Consider the following 21,097-nt stretch of genomic DNA (forward strand, 5'->3'; position numbering starts at 1 on the left):
TAGGTGCCAGAATCCAGGAGTCATTCTCCCCATAGGAGTGTATTACTGGGACAGAGAACCACATTCCTATCTCCATACTCTTTCAGAGACATTGAATTTTTTATTCTTTCCTAAATGGCAGCACAACTTTAAGAAAGTTGGAAAATATTCACAAATAAGCCTAACATAAAAGTTTAGCTATCTTGGACTTCTGTTGCACAGCTTTTAACACTGGTATACTTTCATCTTTAAGAGCCAGTTGCACAAGGTTTTCACATTAGCTGTGCAACGTCAGTTCATGTCCTGATATTTTGCTCTAGATAGACAAATCTGCTGTGAGCATCTCAGCAGAACTTGTGGAAGCATATTTCTGGGGAACTGCCAAATACTTTTTGGCAGTTCAGGGAAATTATGGCTAGATAGAGGAACATACCATAATTCTCTGGGAAACCTCTAACAAGTTAGCAGAAAATGACAGCACATGGTAGACCTCTTCTCAAGAAGGAAGCTAGATAAATGCTCTGATCTAAGCTCTTGCTCTAAACTCAGTTTCAAAAGTAACAACACCATTGCAGCATGCCAGCAGAGGCAATCCTGGCAATGAATATGAGAAAGCAGAGGCAGAAAGCTATAGCTGATAGGAGCTATTGCCATAGCAATTCTGAGGTAGGTGCTAAGCAGTTCTTGATAATGATGTCACCTAAATGGAACATATTCTTTAGACCTAAACATTACTCACAGGCTGGTAGAATTAAGTCTAATTTTCAGTCTAGGATATGCCTATTATGCATACATGCATTCAAACTGAAAGAAAAAAAACCTGGATAACTTTGGCTTGGTGATGTAACATTTCAGTGTATTGTCGTAAGACAATAACAGTTATACTGTTGCCTGCCAATGTGATAGCCTAATTGTTGAAAGAATGTGATTATGAAAGTAAAAGAGCTGTTGTTGATATTTCTAACATGTTTCACCTCCAATAAGCCTAAGAGAGGTTCCACATCCCTGAATGCATAATCACAGGAAGAGATAGTGTTTGGTAACTACACAAGCTTTTCTTTGTGGCTAAGTCTGAAAGACTTCTAGTCTGCATTTGTTTTCTTTCCAGACAAAATGTGCAATGCCAGAACTTTAAACACCACCCACAAAAGGAATTACCTTCTCACTTTACTAATAGAATCACAGAATCACTGAATCACTGAGGTTGGAAAAAACCTTCAAGATGATCTAGTCCAACCATCCGCCTTCAACCAATATTTCCCCACTAAATCATGTCCTTTAGTACATTTAAATATTTCTTGAACACCTCCAGGGATGGTGACTCCCCCACATCCCTGAGCAGCCCATTCCAGCACCTGACCACTCTTCTGGAGAAGACATTTTTCTTAATATCCAACTTGAACCCCCCTCTGGCACAACTTGAGACCATTCCCTCTAGTCCTATCACTAGTTATCCAGGAGAAGACGCTGACCCCCACCTCACCACAACCTCCTTTCAGGTAGTTGTAGAGAGCAATAAGGTCTCCTCTGGGCCTCCTTTTCTCCAGAAGAGAATGTTCAAGTTCATACTAGACTGTTGATTACAGAATTTCTCTGTCAGTTAGGCGCTGTGGCCCAGTTACTAGCTCTATGGCTTGTATAACTCTGCTCTAATGCAAACTTGATATACTGGTGAAGCGTTTAGTGATCTGCTAAGAGAAAACTGGTTGACAGGGCCTACATGACACTTGGGTTGTCTAGTCTGGAGAAAAGGAGGCTGAGAGGTGACCTCACTGATCTCTACAGCTTTCTGAGGATGGGGAAATGCTGGGCTCTGCTTCTGGTGACTGAAGACAGAATGCACCGGAATGGCACAAATGAGGCCAGGGGAGGTTCAGACTGAACGTTAGGAAAAATTTTTACTTTACCACACGGGTAGTCAAACACTGGAACAGGCCTCCTAGTGAGGTGGTTGATGTAGTTTCCATACTACCAACATTCACGTCTGATGTTGTGGGCCAACATAATAAAATAGGAGGCATTACTTTTGGAGCATCCTTGTATATATTTTCTTCAGCTGCACTATTTCACAGCATGGCACATAAGCATAGTAGTGTTCCCTATTATGTAACCTAAATATTAAACATTTTATGCTGTAAAATACAACAATAACAAAAAATAGATTTAAACAAAAAAAAAATATTTTCCAAAATAAATTTTTTCATGGTGAGAATAAACAACTTACTTCCCAGACAGTTGTTGGTCCTGCCCATTTTGTCCACTTTTTTTCCTTCCTCTGTCTCCGTTGCCTAATGTTTTTGCTCTGTAAGTTCCCATATGAATTCAAAATTTCTAGTTGCATTCTCTGCATACTACTGAACTCAAAAATATTTGGTTTTCTGGTTTTATCTTTCAGTAATTTGGCTAGCACTTGGAATCTTCTTACATTTCCCAAATAATAGCTATTACCTGAAGCGATTACAAAATTATATGCCTTTGTCACCAAATAAGCAAGTGAAACTCTTCTAAGCAATTCTCCTAATCCATAAAATAAAATGCAATTATTATTATATGTTATAATTATATGTTAAACTCATTTTCCCAGTTTTGCTGTAAATATTACAATAAACATTTTTTGCTGTAGACTCACATTGATGGTTAATTTTTGTGAGTATACCAATGTTAATTGAGATAAAAATTTATCTTTCAACTGAATATCAAAAGATAATCACCGCTGGAGTATCTGAAAAAAAGAAACATGGAAAATGAAGTAATTCTGTATGTTGCTGTGATCATTATATATGTTGGGTTGTCCTTTCTAAAAAACATGGCATACCAAATTGCTGAAAACTGGTGTTTACCACTGTAGCATTTCATTTTTACTTGTCATGTTGAATCTTGTCACTTTTTGTTATGTTGTTTCTCATCATAGTGAAGTTGGATGTGACACCTTCAGTTACATGACATGACTCATTGCAACCCGAGAAATCATAGAATTGAAAAAAAACGTTACTAAAGATGAAGAGATTTTTCAGAAACCTTCTTGGCGGAATATGTTAATGATATTGGTTTTTTTGCTCATAAAAGTTGGTAATCTCTTAGCTACCTTAACTTAATTCCCATACTCTTGCCTATTTATTGTCAGAATCTATTTGTGGCTTGACCTTTTGAAAAATATACTTAGAGCTCTTACGTAGTTATATTTTACAATACAAAATATGTATTAAATGAACATTATTGTTTGACTTTAAGGCTACAAAAACATGTTATCTCAGTGCATTTCTATCATAGATCTAGACTGACCTAGTTTTCCATAATGTGATCTTTGATTCTTGAGAGCTGACGTCAGGTATGAATCCTTGCTAGCAATTTTATAGGTCATTTATGGAGTAAATTGTTTCTACAGTCAGAGATGTTCATTGGCAGGTTAGAGCAATTGTTTTAGCTGATAGATCAGAGAATCACAGATTCACAGTATGGCTGAGGTTAGAAAGGGCCTCTGGAAGTCATCTGGTCCAACCTCCACTGCTTAACCCAAGCCACATAGAGCAGGTTGCCCAGGACCATGTACAGGCAACTTTTGAAGATCTTCAAGGAGAGAGACTCCACAGCCTCTCTGGACACCTCATGCCAGTGCTTGGTAACCCTCACAATTAAAAAAAAGATGTTTCCTGATGTTTCGGCAGAACCTCCCATATTTCACTTTGTGCCCATTGCCTCTTGTCCTGGCAGTAGGCACCATTGAATAAAGCCTGGATCCATCTTCTTCACATCCTCCCTTCAGGTAGTTATATACATTGATAAGATCCACCCTGAACCTTCTCCAAGCTAAACATTCCAAGTTTTCTCAGCTTTTCCTCAGGGGACAGTTGCTTTAGTCCCTAAATCTCCTTAGTAGGCTTTCATGGGTATATTAGTTTCAGCTGGGACAGAATTGTTTTTCTTCATAGTGTCTGGTATGATGTTATATTTTGATTTTAAGAGAAAAGCAATATTGATAACACATCAGTGTTTCTAGTTATTGCTGAGCAGTGCTGTAGATCCAAGATGTTTCTGTTTTCTCAGTTTCGAGAAAACTGTTCTCACTGAACTGGCTGTTCTGCCAGCAGGGGGGCTGGGTAGGGCACAAGGAGCCGGGAGGAGACAGAACCAGGACAGCTGAACTAATCTGGCCAAGGGGATACTCCATATCATATGACCTCATGTGAAAAAAACTGTAAATATGACAGGAGTTGTCCAAAGGAGGGCTGCCACTGCTGGGAGAGTGACTGGGCATCAGTGAGCGAGTGGGAGCAATTGCTTATGCATCACTTGTTTTATGTATATATTATTATCGTGACAGTTATTTCTCTCCCTTTTCTGTCTTAGTAAGTTTCCCTCTTAACCCATGAGTTCTTCTTCTTCTTTCAGTTCTCTCCCCTCGTTCCACTAGGGTGAGGGGGGAGGTTGAGCAAAAGGCCGTATTATGCTTAGCTGCATGCTGGGTTAAACCACAACAATTGGAGTCTCTCTAATAGGTCTGTATCTCTTTTGTACTGAAGAGCTCAGAGCCAGACATGGAACTCCAGGTGTGGCCTTATCAGTGTTGAGTAGAAGGGAAGGATCATCTCTCTCAACTTGCTGGGGTCACTTCTAATGCAGGCCAAGGATGCCATTAGCCTTATTTGCAGCAAGGGCACATTACTAGCTTATGATCAACTTGCTGTCTGTCCACTGTGACCCCCAGATCCTTTTCAGCAAAGCTACCTTGCAGATGTTGGGACCCCAGCATGAGCACGTGAGCTTTTTACTTGCCAGGTGCAAGACATTGCCCCCTATTGAACTTCACATGGTACTTATCAGTCCATTTCTCCAACCTGTCAAGGTTCCTTTAGATAGCAGCAAAACCCTCTAGCATATAGAATCAGAGAATCAGAGAATCATAGAATCCTTAGAGTTGGAAGCGATCTTCAAAGGTAGTCTAGTCCAACTCCCCTGCAATGAACAGAGACATTCACAGCTGGATCACGTTGCCCAGAGCCTGATCCAGCCTCACCTTGAAAGTCTCCAGGGATGGGGCATCAACCACATCTCTGGGCAAATTGTTCCAGAGTCTAACCACCCTCACTGTAGAAGATTTTTTCTTCGTATCCAACCTAAATCTACTTCCTTTAATCTTGAAGCCATTTCCCCTTGTTCTATAACCACAGACCCTGCTAAAGAAGGTCCTCTTTCCTGTAGCTCCCCTTTGGATATTGAAAGGCCGCTATCAGATCAGCTCAGAGCCTTCTCTTGTCCAGGCTGAACAGCCCCAGCTCTCTCAGCCTGTCCTTGTAGGAGAGATGTTCCATCCCTTGGATCATTTTTGTGGCACTCCTCTGGATGCACTCCAACAGGTCTATGTCTTTCCTGTACTGAGGACTACACATCAGGACACAGTACTCCAGGTGATGTCTTAGTGCAGAGTAGAGGGGCAGGATCACCTCCCTCGACCAACTGGCCAAGCTTCTTTTGATGCAGCCCAGGATAAGGTTGACTTTCTGGGCTGCGAGGGCACATTGCTGCCTCATGTCCAGCTTCCCATCCACCAGTACCCTCAGGTCTTTTTCAGCAGGACTGCACTTAATCCTTTCATCCTCCAGCCTGTATTGGTAATGAGCATTGCCTTGACCCAGATGCAAGATCTAGCATTTGGATTTGTTGAACCACATGAGGTTCACCTGTGCCCACTGCTCAAGCCTGTCTAGGTCCCTCTGAATGGAATCCCGTCCCTCTGGTGGGTCGACTGCACCCCACAGCTTGATGTCATCAGCAAACTTGCTGAGGGTGCACTCGACTCCACAGTCGATGTCACTGGTGAAGATATTAAAGAGTATCGGTGCCAGCACTGACCCCTGTGGGACACCACTCATCAATGATCTCCATCCAGACACTGAGCCATTGACCACTGCTCTCTAGACTTGATCCTGCAGCCAGTTCTTCATCCATTGAACATTAGTCCCATCAAATCCGTATCTTTCCAATTTGGAGAGAAGAATGTTGTGTGGTACCATGTCAAAGGCCTTACTGATGTCAAGATAAATGACATCAGCGGTTCTTCCCTTGTCCATCAATGCAGCAACACCAGGTTGGTCAAATAGGATTTGCCCTTGGTGAAGCCATGCTGATTCTCCCGTATAACCTCTCTGTCTTCCAAGTGACTTAGCGTAGCTTCCAGGAGAATCTTTTCCATGATCTTTCCCAGCACAAGGTGAGACTGACAGGTCGGTAATTCCCAGGCTCATCCTTTTTACCCTTCTTAAAAATGGGTGTAATGTTTCCTTTTTTCCAGTCACCAGGGACTTCACCTGATTGCCACGACTTCTCAAATATCATAGAGAATGGCTTGGCAAGTACGTCAGCCAATTCCATCAGGACTCTGGGATGGACCTCATTGGGACCCATAGACTTGTGGATGTTCAGGTTCCTCAGGTGGTCATGAACCTGATCTTTGCTTACAGTGAGAGGGATGTTGTTTCCCCAATCCCCTCCTACCACACCAAACATTTGAGGGCTGTGTGACAAGCAGTTATCAGAGAAGACTGAGGCAAAAATGTTAAGTACCTCAGCCTTTTCCTTGTTTGCTGGACCGCCACTTCTTCCAGTTCTGTGTCATCAGCAAACTTGCTGAAGGAAAAGTCTGCCCTCTGTTACCGAACTCCAGCGACCCTTTTCGTATTACCCTTGCACGCAGAGAACCAATACCCAGTCCTGGCCAGCTACTGCACAAAGCACATCAGTATGATGAGCAGCAAAATGGCGTTTATTGGTAAAAGCTACAGAACTATATAGTATTTCTTATCTTTTACTAGACTGGTCCAGAAGCTCACGCGGGCTTCTGGCCAATCATATTGAATATCCCGCTTTGTCCACTCACTTCCGAAAAGCCATATATAGAGTGGTCATACTCCTTGTTATGAAAACAAAGAAGTACAGCCTCCCCATCTTACGACACGGGTTCAAATAAAGTAGGTCAACCAATAGCAAGCATATGGGGAAGGGCCTTCCACGTTACAACCCGAGTGCTCCGTTATTCGCCTAATGCAACAGCCCTCATAATTAATTGGGTTGTTAAACAACACTGCTGCAAATATTGAAAACCAGGGTACCCTGCTGGTTACTGATCTCTAACTAGACTTTGTGCCATTGTTCACTGGGCCTGGCTATTTGGTCAGTTTTCAGCCCATCTCAATGTTTGCTCAAGCCCATAACTGATCAGTTTCACTGTAAGGATCTTACAGCAGACAGTGTTGAGAGCCTTACTGAAATTTAGGCAGACAATATCCCCTGCTTTCCCCTCATCTTCCAAGCCAGTCATTTCATCAGAGTCATCAGGCTGATCAACATGACTTTCCTTTTGTGAATACGTGCTGACTGCTAACAATCACCTTCTTGACATTCACATACCTGGAAATGATTTCTAGGAATAGTAGCTCCATCAGCTCAGGGATTGAGGTAAGAATGTCTGGCCCTAAGTTCCCTTTGTTCTCCTTCCTGTCTTTTTTGAAGACATGAATGACATTTGATTTCCTCCACTCTGAAAGTCAGTCTTGCTAGGTAAGATTGAGGTGAAGAAAGCATTCAGTATCCCAGTCTTTTCCACATCCTATGAAACTAAGTCCCATTTAAAGGAGGTAGTAACAGGGTTAGTTTCAACAGGATTTAATGGAGACAATTCCAGCTGGTAACTGGTCATGAGAGGTATTCCTCTGGGGTCTGCGTTGGTGCTGATCCTGTTCAATATCTTTATTGATGATCTGGACAAGGAGATTGAGTGCACCCTCAGTAAGTTTGTAGATGACACCAAGTTGAGGGGAACTGTTAACTTGCCTGAGGGTAAGAAGGCTCTACAGAGGTATCTGAACAGGCAGCAGCAATGGGCTGAGGCCAGTTGTATGAGCTTCAACAAGACTGAGTGCTGCGTCTGCACTTTGGTCACAACAAGCCAGTGCAATGCTACAGACTTGGAGCGGAGTGGCTGCAAAGCTCTGCAGAAGAGAAGCATCTGGGGACATTAGTCAACAGCAGGCTGAAGGTGAGCCAGCAGTGTGCCCAGGTGGCCAAGAAAGTCAATGGCATCTTGGCTTGTATTAGAAATTGTCTAGTCAGCAGGACTAGGGAGGTAACTGTCTCCCTGTTCTAGGCACTGGTGAGGCTGCACCTTGAGTTCTGTGTTCAGTTTTTGGCCCCTCATTACAAGAAAAACATTGAGGCTCTGAAGCTTGCCAGAGAAGTGCAATGAAGCTGGTGATGGATGTGGAATACAAGTCTTATGAGGAATGGCTGAGGGAACTGGAATTGTTCAGTCTGGAGAAGAGAAGGCTCAGGGGAGACTTCACAAGTAAGAGTTAATGGTCTTAAGTTGTGCCCTGGGAGGTTCAGATTGGATATTAGGAAAAATTTCTTCTCAGGAGTGGAAATGCATTGGAACAGGCTTCCCAGAGAGTTGGTGGAGTCACTGTCCCTGGAGGTTTTCAAGAAACCTGTTGATGTAGCAGTTATGGTCATGGTTTAGTGGGTCTGGTGGTGATGGGTTAACAGTTGGACTAGACAATCTTAATGATATTTTCCAACATTTGCAATTCTATGATTCTAGGACAGTGCCCAACTGCAGCTAGAATATGATGCTTCTGTTCTCTAAACTGAGCATTCATTTCCTATGATAATGTCATTCTTATATTCAGCTAGCATGTTGCGTTGTAAGAATATAAAACAACACAAGATGCTGAGAAGGAAAAAGGTGGTCTATTCTATTGACAATTTCATGCAAATTAGATTTGCACACACTGGCAATGACCTAGGTTAGTGCCAGTGACTCACTGTGTTAATAGTCATAGTCCTCTTATTTATGATCCAATAATGAAAAGATTTGAAAAGTGATTGCTGCTTTTAGTTATTGGGACAGTACTTGTATTCATATTCTGATTTGGCAAAAAACTAGTAATGTTGTCCTTCTCATATGAAAATAATCCACTGAGGAGAGAAGACATGAAGAATAACAGGATCTACCACTTTTGGAGAGGAAAGAAGACTGGTACTGGCCATTGACAGGAAAAATTAAATTACACTACGATTTTTATCCATATGCGTGCATATAGGCCTGCTTGCCCGATATTTCCCTGTGAATAAATAGCAGAAGAAAAATATCAGAGAAAAGACATATGTAACTTCCTGAGTGCATTGAACTTGAAGTCCAGAAAAAAAGAAGTGATATGACATACCATGTAATGGGTAGAAAAGTCATGACATAGCTACACTGAGTCCATAGGAGTATCCACGCTAGCATCTGAATCTTTAAGAGTGTTAGTAGAGCTCCCTGTCTTTTTCAAGAATTCCCTGACACAGGACTCAAAATACAGTCTTAGAAATCTGAACTACAACTAAATCACTGAAAGTTTCTGCTAAAATTATTAAATGCATTTTTACATGTACTCATTTGCCAGGAAAATTGTAGAGAGAATTACTTTCTGGTTTCCATGGGAACACTCTTGTAAATGTATAGGGATTCAAAATGTAAAGCAGTTGGTGAAAAACTTGTGAAAATAAAGTACGTTTGCAGTTGATAAATGTATGGGAGAATGAAAATCTCTGACAAGAAAGGAGTGAGAGCATATGATTTTTTAGACATATGGGAAACGTGTGCAAACTCAAGAGTCATGAATTATTCCTCTTAAGTAAAAGAAGCTTAGCAGATGTTAGTGTGCAAGAACTGTGTAAACATTCCAGGGATTTAAGGAAGGGTAATTTTAAAAATTCATATTGGAAAAAAGACATTTGAAACTGCAAACCAAATATTTTTATGAAATACACAGGTAATAAGTATTTCACTAGTTCCTTTGCTCTATTTTGTTTGAGCCTATGCCAGTAATTTCCCATGAAAGGAACTGGTCAGCAGGAATATGGGATATATTCTAGAAAGTGTTGTCATTCTTGATCATTACATTTTACAAAGATTTTACTGTTTTAAGTACATTAATCTGAGGATCAGACCCAGCTGTTCACAGAATAGAGCAGGCTGTCAGCTGTAATTGCATCACATGACCAGAAGCACATATGCCCCATTGAGCACTGTTGGTGGAGGAACACAAAATTAACCCTTCCAGCATCTACCTACCTGCCACCTGTGAAACTTGACTAAAATTTGTCTAGGTGGTTGAAGTAACTAGAATATGTTTTGCTCAAAAGTAATATGATAAATCAGGCTACACAGGAGGGAGTAAACATGTTGTTAATCTAAATTGAGATAAAACCCAAATATTTGTTAAATATACATTTTCAGTTATGTTTAGAATTTTTCAGCTCCTCTCAAGTATTTTTAAGAAAGTGGGCTTTAGGAATGAGAAACAGATCTCTGACAGATCTAAAACAGTTAATAAAAGTTATATAAACTTCTAAAGATGTATTTTATGCAATAGAGTGTTTTTCAGACCCATTTAGTTTGTCTCATTAACTTCCTGCTCTCCTGACTGCTTTTTCAATCTGTTTAGGCAGAAAAGACTCAAAATAAGGAAAACAACTCTTGAAATTCACAGATTTCATCAGAGGTTGAAATATGCCGTGGAGCACAGTTATTCTAGTACTGTTGTGACTATTCCACTTCAGTACATTTTTCACCTGTTAAATGCTTGAGCATTTTTGCACCTTCTTTCTGCTGGTTATGTTATATATTCATAAACGCTTGCCTCTGAGGTAATGCCAATACAGCATAATATCTCAGAAATATGAGATCTCTGTCAATCAAAGCAATATGGGAACCCTCTGTTCATGAATGGAGTCAGTATAAGAAAAAGTAATTAACTTTTCAGGTTATCAGTTTTCTGGTGATCAGTTGTCATGCTCCCAGTAAACAGCACTTCTCACAAACAGATATTATAGATATCCACTATATTGCCCTTAAAAGTGAAATATTTGTTGCACATATAAAGAATAGCATTCTGTTAAATACAATATGAAAATTGAACCTAGTATATCAGCATTAGATTGAGTGCTGTGCACAACACTGACATGACAATAAAGACTCCCTAAGGTTAAATTGGACTCCTGCACTGAAATTCTAATTAGAAATATGAGTGCTCCAACTCTGCGTAAGTGCATGTGTGTTTAATTATTTTCCCTTTTTACCTTACATCTTTCATTACTTCATAGTCCTTTTCTTCTTCCTTTCTTGCTGTTTTCAAGCAACCCAATCTCCTCACTTAATCTAAGTGTAGGACTTTTCTTTAAGTTGGCATTAATTGACAAGCAGTGTTTAATTATTATTTTTCATCAATGAAAAAACCTGGTATTAACTCACCAAGGGCCCTAGACAGCATCTTAGCCCTTTGACTCATGTGGCACAGCTCTGCCATCTTCTGACATATCTATTCCCTTGTCAGCAAGACAATTATTTTCGTTAGTGTAATACCAAAAATATTTTGCCTATACTTCAGGAATTTCCTGCCAATTTGGTAGTACATACAACATCTTTAATGGAGGACAGGGTGAGTTAGTCTGTACCTGAGAGATGTGTCCATACTTGGAAGAATAGCTGTTTTCTTCATCACAATAAATGTCACTTCAGAAACCTTGGTTTCACAAATACAAGTACAGTACCTATGTATTCACCTTTGTGTTCTTCACCATTGATGCACCCTGGGCTTATCTGGAACTCTTCTCTCCCTTTAGGCTCTTATTTTTTGGAGCTACCATTTCCTAGGACAGACTTCCAAATGCAACACATGCATAATGTTTCTCCATAGTTCTGTTTCTTGCCAGTCCCAATAAAAGAGAAAAAAAAGGACAAGACAGCCTCTCCAACTCCAGGAAACTCATATCCCCAGCTATCCTTTGGTAAAAGGTTCCTCACTGTTCATTCTTAACCTATTCTTAGTCTATTCTGTGACAGAAACCATGACAAGGGCAAATAAGAATCTGAAAGTATTTTGCAAACCTGTTTAAAAATACATAAATAGTAGGCATCACCAGAATCAGAAAAGTTGCACACTCTCTATTCTTAAACACTAGCAAAGGATAGCATTAGCTTCCCTGAAAACATACTTTCAAACTATAAAATATTTAGCTTTGGAGTGTCTAATTAATACAGTGTAAGACCTGACTAAACATTGTCCTGTAAAAGTCTGAAGGTATTTCATCTCAATAATAACAAATCAAAATAACATTTGAATAACAAATCAAAACCAGAATCTTCCTTAGGCCTAGCTGTGTGAAAGCTTGGTAGTCCATAATGCCTGTCAGAAAATTCAGAAACATCCTTCACTGATAGCATTTCTGTTTAAAATGGTGTGGTATGTCATCTAGATTTACATTGCTTTGATGAAACATATTCAACATGTATATCTCTATTCTCTATTATTGTTTATCAAGTATGAACATGAAGTCCATATTCAGTGGGCTTACATGCAAGTTTATTGCAGAAATCAGGAAACTGTTCAGGTTTGGGTCTTCCACATGCAAGTTCTCTGTGATATATGTAATTATTTTTAAAAGATATAGAACAGACCAGCGGTAAATGGTTCTTGGAATTTGACAGTGGTTATATTACCATTTATTTTTAGAATCTGTGACCTTTTGAAAAAAAAATTTTATAAGTGCAATAGGATCTTCTAATGCGTGAATTAATGTACTGATGAAAATGAGTTGATTGCACTCTGCCTTTAGCTTCATTTGCAGTTACACATTAGTTGTGAACTAGTGTGCAATAATTCATACCCTGTTGTGTCTTATGTCTAAATATAACATTTGTTCAGGTTTAGAAATACAACATAGTGGCACTAATATTTTCAAATCAAGAAGTATTTTCATTTTAAATATGTTGTTCATGCTTCCATATGTTACAATAATCACAGTCTATTAAATAATGTCATAGACTTCAGCCTAGTTTCTACACATATATGCACTCCTTCTGCACAGACACTTTCTTACCCAATATGTTGGTATCCAGTGACATAAAAGGGGATCTAAGGGTCTCTGGATTTAAACAAACATACTGTATGGTCAATCTACCTTTCATGACTTATTTTTGCTTTAATTATGAATCAAGGGATACTTCATAGAAAGAAAAGAAAATTATTTGGAAAAAATATCTCCATTATTTTTTAGAAAGAGAACATGATAGACATGCAAGACAAACATCAGTCAGAAGGCATCTTGAGACATCCAAGCCTAAAATTTAGGTACTTAGTATTCTCATGTTATGCTCAGTCTTCATCAATGAAGTTTTCTGGACAAGCAAGTGTGGTGAGAAAACACTCAGAGATTTTCTCACAGGTCTGGCTAAAATTCAGGAAAAACATAAGTTTCTTATAGCATTGTAGTACTGCCTTCTTGTAATGAAGATTTCAGTCGTGGAATTAATTAGAACTGACAACCCTGAATTCTGCAGTGAGGCATGGTGCCTAAGGCTGGACCTAAAGCATCTATTGAATTTAGTTCTGACATGCAGGAAGTCTTTAGCACTGTAGAGAAGTGAATCCTAGTGTATCAAAGGCTTACAGATGCCCTGTCCATTGGACTTTTGGGTGGATTTTGTTGTTGGTGGTGGTAGTTTTAGTGGACTACAATTCTATTAAGATTGAAAAATCCCAGAAGTAGAAACAGACGAAGAACCTCTGTAAACAGTGAACAAATATCATGATATCAAATATCATGCACAGCATCTGGAAACCACCATTCAAGAGTAACCTTGCAGGAATACAGATGGAATTAACTATATAATTTGGTTTCTAAGGCTATCCAGCAAGTAGGCTTAATAGGCAACTGCAGCTCATATGGTAAGCAGTACAATAACTTTGATGACTCAGTGGAAGCATTTCCTAAAGTTTCCTATACTCAGCATTTCAGTATACAGTCCACTTTGGAAATGTTCTGAAATGAAAAGTAATATTAGACTATTCTTCTCTTCCAGTTCTAAGTACATTTGTGCATCTATGCCGAGCAACAGAATAGATGTAACAGACCAGTATGCCCTCACAAAAAATCTATGTAAGTACTTAATCCAAAATCCCATGAGGCTTCTTTGCAGTGTCTGGGTCACATGAATTTTCTCCTTCCCATATTTCGTAACTATATGATCTAAAGAGCCATCACGTTTGTTTTGTGAATTTATCTCCTCTAAGAGGACGATTCACAATAGCAAAACATGATTGCCCTTGTTAGTAGAAGAAGCAATGCTTATGAACCGGGCTGCACTACAAGAAAGTCATATACTTTGCATGTGTGAATACACAAAAGACTGTAAGTACTGCCATCATATAGGTGACCATGATTTGTGCTAATTTCAGCTTTAGGAAACAAAAAGCAAACAGTATATAGTAGTGTAAGCTAATGATTTCAGTATGCACTGTAGATTTTCAGAGTTGTTTTCTGGTATCTAGATTGTGCTGATGGCTTTCCTGATGTGCCTGCTCTTCACTACTGTTGTTGTCTGTCTTAGGTAAAGTGTACTTAGTTGGGCCCATCGGTGCTGCCTTACAATTGCATTTTGTCCTGTAACTATTTTGTCCAAAGCAAAGTTTGGTCCCTTATTAGTGTGTCTGACGTGAATCACTACAATTTTCTCTGATGTCAGCTTAATTGATGGGATGAAAACAAGAACATCTGGTAGAATTCTGAACTCTACATTTCTTTTCCCTTTTATTTTCTTCCTCCCCCTTACTTTTCTTCACTTTCCTTTCCCTTCCTCTCCGCTCTTCCAATTCCCTTCCATTTTAAGATTTTTTCATTGAAGGTACTGTCCAAAGCAGAATATGGTTATGCAGCTTGCTTTATCTCTGTGAATAGCCACCGTGTAGCTCAAGGTAGAATTTACTAGGACTGAGATTAAAGGACAAAAATTGTTTTTGCAAATACATCACAGATAAAGAATGTACTACAGATGTAAATCTATCACTAAGTGAGGATAGAGTTGAAAATTTTCATGCTTTTAAGTGCTGTACAGGATTTGATTTCAAGATTAGCCACACAAAGAAGTCACCATGTCATTAAGATGCTGATGAAATGCAAGCAAGAAGTAGAAAAACAGGGCTGTGTAGACAAATGTGGAGGTAATAAATAGCTATGTGAATTTTTTTCCAGATATTATATACAAGTTCTGATGACTTCATGAGTTATACTCTTTTAGAGAAGTGACTACAGTAGGTAGAACCAGAACTGACTGAGAGGGAAAAAATGTCATTCTATCTAGCAATGAAGAAGGATTTACAGCAATCCATTTTATGTAAAGACGACAATGTGACTGCCAAGAGAATGGAAATGTAATGAATAGGAATTTAAAAAAAAAAAAAAAGAAGAACAATCTAATATGTAAAAAGCAATTTTTTCATCTGGAAAGATTATTTCAAATAATACTGAATGTAAAAATCAAATTTTTAACAGGCTACTGTGAATTTTCAGTCAATGCTATTTTATCTGGTGCATGCAAAACCTTGGAGGCAGTAGCACTAATTAAGGAGCTAAATTCAGTAATGACACAAGGCAGATTATAGAGTACATTCTGTGCAGGTATCAATTCTATATTTAGAACAGAGGTAGTAGGGTGATAGGTGCACCTAATGCTAATAAGAAAAGAAAGATTAGTTAAGAGAGACAGGCCTATTTAATTTGTTGCCATCATTGTAAAAGAAATTTATTTATCTTAATTGTTTTTCCAGCTTAACTCATGCTATTCATGGAAATTCTTTACACACACACACACACAAGTATTGTTTTCTTTATTGAACTGTATGATAACTAAACAATCTTCCTTTCCTTATGCAGCAGCAATAAACTCCACTCAATTGTTTTCATGGCAGTTACACTCTCTAAAAATAGTGCCAGGCTTTTCTCTGGTTTGCAGTACATGGTGGTGGGGAGATCAAGAAGAGAAGATTCCAAGAGAAGTTGCAGTAGAGCAGTGAGTGATGGGAGAAGAGAGGCCTGCAATATATTATGTTTTCAGACTGATTTGAGTATTCTTATGCTTATATGCATATATACATTTCTCTCCAACTTGGAAGGAGGTAGGATTGGAGAGTATATGGGATGGGAAGAAAAACAGAAGGATGTAGCTTGCAGGAGCAAGTTAATTCTATAGGATTTTCATTAGTTTAATACTGTCCAAAAAGCTCTTAAGAATAGCTTTTTGCTTGGCTCCTAGGCAGTCTGCTGCTGTTACATTAGTTGCTCTGCAAGCAGCAGGCCAAGAGAGAGCAATGCTAAGGATCAGCATCATTCAAAAAATGTGTGCATATCCATACAGTGTAGTAGGCTGTGTTATTCTCTTTTAGTTGAAGTGAAACAAGGAGGGAAATTGTGATTTTCTTGAGATAATTGAAGGAACTGAGATGATTACAGCTAAGATTCATTTCCTTGTTCCAAGGCCTATATCCAAACCGCGAGACCATTTCATTTACATCTTTCTCTTTAACCTGACAAACTGTGATACTTCTCATGGTAGTTGTTTTGATACTCAGCTGACATGTACAGATATCACTTTCTGTGTGTGAATTCTTACTCAGTGTTTTGCAGTAATGGTGACAACATCAATATTTAAAAAAAAAAAACAAGTTGTTCAGTCTCATGTTTGTCAAATAAAGATTTGTCCTAAAAAAAGAAGCCCTTAAAATTCATTACATTCCATAAATGAATGTCTCATTAAGTACAAAATGCCATCTAAATTCTAAAATGATTACTTCCTACATTGTTATATCTACTGCTAAAAAACAAACAATTTCAGCAAATCTTTCTGAGTGCGCTCATCTTGCAACAATATCTGCTTTTCTCTCACTGCATTGCTCGTCACTCTCATCCCATTCTAGCAATCATTGTGGCAGCCCAAGAATACTTTAGGTTGTAATACAGCCTGGAGGAAATGTGGCCACATTTATGTGGACCTTTCTGTGTGAGTGACATTAAATAAAAAACCATAATAATAAATAAAAATAATAAATAAATAAATAATCCTACATTTCATCTCCCAGCTGTACTGAGTCTGGTGAGAATGGACTTAACTTCATTTGTAGCTGCCTATATGGTGCTGTGTTTTGGATTTCTGGCTAAAACAATGTTAATAATTCATCAGTGTTTTGACTATTGCTGAAGAGTTGCAGTAACTTGCCCCTGCAGCGAGGAGGCTCAGAATGGGCAAGATGGGACACAGCCAGACATCTGAGCCAAAGTGGCCATAAGGATATTTGTTGCATTGAACTTTATGCTCAGTAGTAAAAACCGGGATAGGAGAAGAAGGGAAGGCATCTTCATCCCTAAAGACTCAATTGCTTGGAGAGCTGCTGTGTATTAGTCTGCTTGTGGGAGGTGCTGAGTGAGTGACTATCTTAGCATCAATTGATTTTTTTCTTTCTTTCACATATTAAACTGCCTTTATCTCAACCCACCTGTTTTCTCACTTTTGCTCTTTCTGTACTCTCCCCTGTCCTTTTGGGGGTTGGAATGAGCAGCTGTGTGGGTGCTTTACTGCTGGCTGGATCAACTCACCACACCTGTTGACATGGGCTGATATTTCAACCCATCAGGATGTTTTGGGTGAAAGCATGAAGTACAGCTTTAAATCTATGTCATTAGAAACAAAATCTATGTCTGTAGTTAAATATAGCAGAGTTCTTAGATGTTCCACTGTATGGTAATAAATGACCTGGAGGTTCTGCATGAAGATTTTGTGAGTTTATATTAGCAATAACTTTCTTTTCTCTGAAGTATAATTTTGCTTTTCCTCTGAAGACTGTTCTTTAACTTCGAAATGTGAGCAGTGTACTTAAGATCTACCTCATGTGCAATTAACTCTGGTTCACAAGGTTATGTCTAGCTGAAAAAGAATAGCGCTGCGTGAAGAAAGTGGTATTGGTCAAGAGAGACCACTGTCAAGCTCATAATTTCAAAAAGTAGTAAAATAGCCTAAGAATTAGAATGGCAAATATAGGGAAAAAAGTAGGTGCATGCTCAAACAAAGCTAGTTGTGCCCACAGCCATGGTAATTACTTGCCTAATTTGAGACTTCTTTGTCTTGGGTTGTGGATGGAATTTTGAAGCCCTCAGTAGTATCTTCAAGAAAGGAGAAAATTAGAAATATGGACTAGGCACAGCTGCAGACCATAAAGTCAATTAAATAATATACAGTGGGAATAATGAATATGGGAGATCGCAAAAACAAAACACTTCTAATCACTAAGTAGATGTAAGTAGCCGTAAAGACCACATAGCATTTTCAGATTTGATAAAAACAATGCATACAATTTATTCTTCTGCTAATTTATAATTGTATGGTCTATTAAAGAAAGTTTACTTTTTAATGTTTTCTTTGGCAATATTGATTTGTTTTAGCTCTCATTTTAATTAGTATATTACTGTACCCTTTAGGAGACACTAGAGAGGTATTAATATTGGATGAACGTAATGCAGTGTCTGTATGTAGCAAATTCCAAGTACAAGGTGTTACTATACACAAATAGTCAATATGTTCCTTGAATTTTATCTCCCCTACCTTTTATTGCTCTACATCTTTTGTTCTACATTCTTAATTTTGAATGTAAAACACTACATTTAACTTCAGTTAGTGGAGATGTGCATGTATACTGCAGTACTTATTACTTTTCCCTTACTTATCTGCATACTACCTGCATACTTAAGTCTTACTACAATAAAAATATTATCCATTTTGTACCCTGAAATATTTTATGTTTTCTGTGATTTTTTCCAGTCACTACTTTTATTTTCTTTCCTCTGAAGGACTTTGCTTTAAAATGACTAATTTCTCCTCAGTTGTGCTCATTTCTAGCAGGTGTGTATGAAAGAATTCTGACAGGCTCACTTTCGTATCCATTACCATTTGCTTGCTTAAGATCTAAAATGTTGCTTCCAGAGCATAAAATTACTGAGACTTGTTTATTTTGTTTCTCTGAGGACTGGAGAAGAGAACAAAGCATGACCAAATAATATCCAGAAGAAATTCTTTCGCTGTTGAAAGTGATACATAGCTCAGTAAACATTTGCAAGCAAAAGTATCTCTCAAGGCTCAGTGCATGTCAATGAACAGCAGTCATTTCTGCTGTATTGTTTTTTTACTCGAGTAGCCACAGTCCAAAGCAATTTCCGTATGACTTAGGATCTGAGGTCACAGTTCTTTGCAGCATTGCCAGGTTTATTCGATGAGTGGGATGATTTCTGGCAGTTAAATGTAAACTCAAATGTCAATTAAAGGACACCAGAGGAAGTCTGTGCATGAACTAGATCCATATTTTACTGAGGATAAGGCAAGTAGGACCGCTTACATTGTGTCTATCTAGTCTCATACAACACAGCAAGTTTATTATTTCTCAATAGAAATTTGAATTTACTTGACAGGAAATAACAACAATATACAAAAAGTTGACTTTCTTTCAGGATATATTCAACTTCTGTTTTTCATTATTATAATCCATGATGAGTGTAATGTAGTTGTCAGGTAGCAAAAAGATTGTGAAATCTACATAATTTTTTTTTAACTGCTTAAAAATAAATAAATTCATTTGCCTCTGTTCAGTCCACAGTGCTATGCAAATCACAGATGCCACCATTGTCATGGAAGCTAGGTCTACTCACTATATTTGTTATTACAAGCATACTGCCTTTATACCGTAGGACGTAAATAAAAAAAAAATGTTCAGTGCTTCTAAAAGTATACCAAACTTCTTTAAGCAATAACAAGGCTATAATTTAGTTTATAAATATTTTTATTGAAGTCCTAATTCTGTAATTGTTTCATTTTAATATAATTAATCTGAATTATTTTCAAAGAGACTGATTTCTGAGATAGATCTATAAAAAACAGTACACATTTAGCTGGCTCCATTTGAAATATGCTTCATAGTAATAAGGTGTTTTGGAAAAGCTGAAAGAGCATGGTTTAAAAGCTGAACCCAACCTTAATTGTCAAGTATGTGTATATTCTCTATAGGAGAAGTTCAAAGAGTCTTTTCTCTTGATGAAATCCTGCTTTTCATCTTTTCTTAGCATCTAGAAAACTTTCATTCTTCATATCCAGTGAAGATGGGGAGAGAGAATGAAGATCAGACATTATAAAGCCCCCAGAATCTTAGTGATTCGTCCCTTCTGCTTATGGCAGATTCATAAAGTTGATTAGGACAGGGTCAGGGGACAGACGGGGAAAGAGTGCTACCAAAACAGCTGACCAGTACTCGGAGAACTGATGAAACAAAGGAATAAGGCAGTCATATGGAAACATTATGGTTCTGAGTGCACCAAAGGACTCTGCCATCTATTCCCCTTGCCCGTTCCCCACCTTGGAAGTTTAGTTGCCTGTGTTCAAGGTCAGCCTGGATACAACCTGGTGGTATGGACTTGAATCAAACCTCAGTGAAAAAAGCAGTATCAGACAGTTGTGAGAAGCCCCACTGAGAGCTTTTTCTTCCACTTGGCATGAGAGCTGTCCTTAAGCTGAGGCCTTCAACCTGACCTCAGTATCAGGGAATGGGACAACAAGAGGATCAGGCTTAGCCAGCATGACTTCATGAAAGGCAGGCCCTCCATGGCGAACCTCATCTTCTTCTATAACCAGATAAACCAACTAGTGGATGAGGAAAAGGCTGTAGCGGTAGTCCACAGTCAGAGAAGACTGAGGCAAGAATGTTGTTAAGTACCTCAGCCTTTTCCTTGTTTTCTGTTATCAGCTTGTCCGTGTCACTCACTAGCAGGGCTACTTCCTCCTGGACTTTCCTTTTCTGTCTGAGGAACCTATAGAAGCCTTTCTTGTACTTCTTGGCATCCTTTGTCAAGTTTAGCTCTAGCTGGGCATTGGCTTTCCTGGCCCAATCCCTACACAGCCTAGAAGCTTCTTTATACCATTTCCACTGTACCTGCTCCTGTTTCCGTTGCCTGTGCATTTGCTTCTTGCTCCTCAGTTTGACCAGCAGGTCCTGGTTCAACCATGCTTGTCTCTTGCCTTCCTTTCCTGACTTGCTGCACCTGGGGATGGAGAGCTATTGCACCCTGAGGAAAGCCTCCTTAAAGATCTGCCAGCTCTGCTCTGCATCCTTGCCCATGAGGATAGTTTCCCAGGGTGCGTTGTTGACTAACTCCCTGAAGAGCTGGAATTTAGCTTTCCTAAAGGTTAGCATCTTAATTTTACTCTTTA

At 38.8% G+C, this 21,097-nt stretch overlaps 1 long non-coding RNA gene across 6 annotated transcripts in view; it reads left to right on the forward strand.

The window, feature by feature from the left end:
• Positions 1 to 21,097, forward strand: part of LOC110400948 — a 112,724-nt gene that overhangs the window by 18,630 nt on the left and 72,997 nt on the right. For all 6 annotated transcript variants that reach the window (XR_002440171.1, XR_002440166.1, XR_002440167.1 and 3 more), the window contains exon 3: positions 13,880 to 13,956. This is a non-coding gene — a long non-coding RNA (uncharacterized LOC110400948). The remainder of the gene's footprint in view (positions 1 to 13,879; positions 13,957 to 21,097) is intronic.

This window comes from Numida meleagris, chromosome 6, assembly GCF_002078875.1.
Source record: "Numida meleagris isolate 19003 breed g44 Domestic line chromosome 6, NumMel1.0, whole genome shotgun sequence".
Classification (NCBI taxonomy): Eukaryota; Metazoa; Chordata; class Aves; order Galliformes; family Numididae; genus Numida; species Numida meleagris.